The following is a 5119-nucleotide window of genomic DNA, read 5'->3' as shown; positions in this document are numbered from 1 at the left end:
GGAGGCGCCCCCGGGAATTCGTGCTCGGCGCCTTCTTCCAAGCAGCACGTGGACAGTCCGGGCGGAAGCCTCGCCTCGCCAGTAGCTCCGGAGGAAAGGTTGTTGGTGATGGGAGAGGAACGACCGATAGGTAGATGACGGACGCTGCCTAAAACCACAGCGCCCCCCCTCCGCCTCAGGCGGTATCGCTCTTTCGGCTTTAAGAAAATAGAGGTCGCGCGCTCTATTAACAATACATCGGGGTGCATCTTTAGTGGGTGTAAATGTAAACACGGATTCAGCAGCCTCTGTGCAATCGATGAATTATATTCAGAAAAACGCTGCTGCGTTAGTATCAGGGTTGCCTTCGTATAACGCCTCCTGTTATTTAAACTTTTCTCCTTTTTTTAACAGATCAACAGAGTTGGAGGGGCCTTGTAGGTCATCCAGTCCAACACCCCCCCCACACACCATTTCTGACAGATGGCAGTCTAGTCTTTTCTTGAAAGCTTCCAGTGATGAAGCTCCCACAACTTCTGGAGGCAAGCTGTTCCATTGGTTGATTGTTCTCACTGTCAGAAAATTTCTCCTTATTTCCAAGTTGAATCTCTCCTTGTTCAGTTTCCATCCATTATTCCTTGTCTGGTGCTTTGGAAAATAGCTTGACCCTCCTCCTCTCTGGCAGCCCCTCAAATATTGGAACACTGCTGTCATGTCTCCCCTAGTCCTTCTCTTCACTAGATTAGTCTTGCCCAGTTCCTGCAACCATTCATGGTATGTTTCAGCCTCCAGTCCCCTAATCACCTTGGTTGCTTTTCTCTACCGTCTTTCTAGAGTCTTCAACATCTTTTTTATAGTGTGGTGACCAAACCTGGATGCAGTATTCTAGTGGTGGTCTTACTAAGGCATTATAGAGCAGCATTTTTGAAAAGTTCTTTAATTCCAACCAATCACTGCTTCCTTCATCTGCTTTGTAACCCAACTTCATTCCTTTTATGACCAAATTGCCTTCACAGGCTTCTTTATACCAGTTCCTCATGTCTATACTCTATCCACGTTAATTCTGGACATTAATTGCTTGTTTTGCCACACCTTGAAGCCCCCTCCATCCCACTGCATTCATTTTTCTTTTCCTTTTCTCCTGATAACATCCATTTCTCAGTTACATGAAACACAAGCACATACACAGGCCTTCTGGTTTCTTTTGACCATTACTCATTCCTTTCCACAGACTATATTTTTACTGCCTGCCTTTCCATCAGCATTTGCATGTCTTAAAATGTCTCCATTTCACCATTTCAGTATACTACCAAATTGTACAGGTTAATCTCCGTTTACTCAAGGTTTTTTTTTGCTGATTATATATTACTTCTATTTATTCGTTCCATTTTCCCTGTCAAATCTTGCTCGCTGCTAGATAAATTTGCAGGTTCGTAATTCTCACTGCATCATGCAATCTACCGTTTTCTCCAAATCAGTTGGGGTCTCAGAACAACAAAATGGCATCATTTGTTTAAAAAAATACATGTTCAATATGTATCAATATGCCTCTGATGGAGGGATGGATTCTACTTACCTTTATTACCGGTTCGTATCGGGAGCATGTGTGTGTGCTGGCTTTGCGCATGTACTCTTCTGCATATGGGCAGAAGTTTCTGTGCATGTGCAGATCGTCAATTATGACATCCAGGCGAGTGGGCGGAGCCTCCAGCCATTTTTGCTACTGGTTCTATAGAACCGGACAGAACCGGGAGCAACCTACCACTGCTCTAATGTGATAATAAGCACTAGCAATCCTGGGATCTATATTAACCTAATGATTATGTAGCCTTTATTCTTTTCGACTTCACAATAGCATTTTTAATTTAGGTTCTTTGGAGCACTTACAAAGTTAAAGTATGGTTGATTAGTTTGTGGCTTAGAGCTGTTGTCCCCAATTCAGGTCTGAGTCTGGTGCCGAGGCTGATGAAGGACGCCAAACACGAGGTGCAGGTTTTGTTTCCTTTTATTGAAGTGCTCCAAGAAAAGGGATCCAAAATGCCAAGAGCCCAGGACCAAGGATTAAGAAAGCTTTATCCAATTTCACTAAAGCAGAAGGTGGGATAATAAGAAATATCATCTAATAAACATTTTAGTAATGATCTAACAATTTATTCTATTGGTCTCTAGCCGTCTCTCTTCCTAAGCCTTGGCTAATGAGTTATCTAATACACATTCTATTTGCTCCAGGCCACCTTTGTTCCTAACTTTTAGCTGAGCTATGCAGGATATCTGTTATCAGTCCTCTAACCACCTAGAATTGCTACAAGTATTACATGTGCATATTCTCTGTGAATAAGCATTCTTTGTTCTTGCCAGACAGACTCCACAATTACAGGCTTCCAGGTCTCCTTTCAGTTGTATGCCATAACCTTGCTTTGTTTTAACAGCCCAACCCATCAGAGCTGTGTTTACATAATTTGCTCCTGATGTGGTCTCGATGGAGAACCCTGTTTTGTACACAGAGGCTAGTCCTGAGTTTGAGAACCCTAGGGTGGTTTTTCTCAACCTTAGCAATTTTAAGATGATTTCTGGGTGTTGGAAGTCCACACATCTTATTGCTGAAGGTGAGAAACACGGCCCTAGAGGAAATTTCCACCCATTGAGATTAGGAGATTTCCACCCAGGAGATTATTTTCTTAACCCCTATTGAAAACCTCCTTCAATCAAACCTACTGCGAACTCTCCACTCTCCACCTAGCTAAGCGGTGTCTCTCAGGGCCCTCTTAAAAGCATTATGGACCCCAGGCAAAGCAGTGTACTGGGGCCTCTTTGACAACTACTCACAGGAATAACAAATGTAAATGGTCAATAAACATATATTTGCATGTTAGTATTAATAAAAAATGCAGTAAAATGTAATAAATACATTGCTGTATTTATATGATACAAGGTGCACTGAAGAGTTAACATAGATTAACAGATTAATATGGGGCCCCTATGTTAGTGGGGCCCATGGACAAGTGCCCATCAGGCCCATCTGTTAAGGCAGCCTTGGTGTCTCTCACCACTCCACAGGCTCAATGATACCCAAGATGCTATTTATGAAAGATAACTAATGTTTACTTTTCTGCATTCAGAAACACAGACTGAGTCAGCTCTACCTAGCTAGGTACTGTACTTGCATTCAACCAAGAACGATATAGGTCTATGACCAGATTCACACAAATAAAAGAATACCTGCTGGCTGGGAAATTCTGAAAGTTGAAGTCCACACATCTTCAGGTTACCACATTTGAGAAACACTGTTCTAGACTAAGAATTCAAGGACCCAGGCTAGTCACCCTCCAGAGGTGGCTAGCAGTAACTTGTTATCTCAAGAGATATGAGTAGCAAGGAGTTTGATAACAGATATGAGGAAAGATCCAATTTATGTACTCCTCTGCAGCCATACCACAATAATTTGCAAAGCCTAACATGGCTTTTCATCCATGCAGTCAACTAGCAGTGTGATCTCAACTGTTGGCAACTATATCTTTGCTGATTCAGTTATAACACCCCCTTCAATTAATTCACCAGGCTTTCTCTAAATATAGCAACTCTTTCATTCTACTCTCTGCGACCATCTGCTTTGTTTTCATCACCCTGTAATTGCAGGTATCTCCAGCTTTAGCTGTTGTCACATTATATACTCGCTGTTATAATTATACATTTCATTTAGTTTTTCTCAGGCTTTTTTTTTTTTTTTTTTGAACATTTGTCTCAGAAAAAAAACAGTGGAGCAATTAAGACCCATTGGTTTTCCAACCTAGATTATTCAGTAGTTGTTTTTGGCAGATCTTTAGACCCCTAGTATATCAACTCATGTTTATTATTCCTGGCTTGTATTTTGTCTTATATAAATTAAAGGCATAAATGGGCAATTTTTCAGCCCATGTACTCCACATTTGCATTAGGTATTGAAGCCACAATCTTATAATAATTTCTGGGAACTAAATTGCAATCTGAGGTCATAGGATACTCTAAGATAAAATATGGATACTCTGAAGCTCAATCAACTGGATTAATTCAGTGAACTATGATTAAAAGAGCCAACTATGATTAAGTGAGCTAGTTCTGAGTAGACATAGATAGACTAGTGTGCTATAAAATTTCTTAAAGAATTATCTAAAAAGCAAGCCATATTTACTAGTGAGAAAACAAGTGGGATTTCTATTCAACTACTGTACAGCAGTGTTTCTCTTGCCTTGGCAACCTGAAAATGTATGGACTTCAACTCTTAATATTACCTAGCCAGATTGTAACAAAATTCATGAATTATAACTCCACTATTGATGAATTAATGAATATTTAAAAGGATCATAATTATTGGTAGATGAAATATATATCGGAATACTATATTAAAATAAATGACAGAGCAAAATATTAATGCAAAATATGTTAAATGAAAAATAAAATATAAAACAATTTATGAATAATCTGTCAATAGATTTATTTCATTTTTAAAACTACAGTAAGTGTGAATTCAGGATGGAGCTTAGAAGTATTAATATGTGACAAGAATGCCTTGGTAAGGCCACATTTGGAATACTGCATCCAGTTTTGGTCGCCAAATAAAAAAAGATGTTGAAAGAGTGCAGAGTAGAGCAACCAGGATGATTAGGAGACTGGAGGCTTAAACATATGATGAATGCAGGGGTGGGTAAGTAGAACCTTTACTACCGGTTCGCAACGGGGCCGCGCTCACGTGCTCACTTTGCTCATGCTCTTCTGTGCATGCACAGAAGCATTTTGATGATGTTGGGGTCGGTGGGTGGAGCCTCCCGCCGATTTTACTACCGGTTCTATAGAACTGGTGCAAACCAGGGGCAACCCACCACTGGATGAATGATTGCAGGAACTGGGTATGTCTAGTTTGATGAAAAGAAGGACCAAGGGTGACATAATAGCAATGTTCCAATATCTCAGGGGCTGCCACAAAGAAGAGGGAGTCAAGCTATTGTTGTGATCCACCAGCAGCCTGCGGAGCTGGCAGTGGAGTCGGACAGTGAGGAGGCTGAGGAAGAACATGGACCAGTCCTGGAGGCTGGGGAAGGCCTGAATGAGGGCTCTGCGTCAGAGGCAGAGATGGGGCCATGGCCATCGGGGAGTGATGTGCAGA

Source organism: Pituophis catenifer, unplaced genomic scaffold, assembly GCF_029215685.1.
Source record: "Pituophis catenifer annectens isolate HBS135680 unplaced genomic scaffold, rPitCat1.0.hap2 SCAF_2, whole genome shotgun sequence".
Classification (NCBI taxonomy): Eukaryota; Metazoa; Chordata; class Lepidosauria; order Squamata; family Colubridae; genus Pituophis; species Pituophis catenifer.
Note: the sequence above shows the minus strand (reverse complement) of the source record.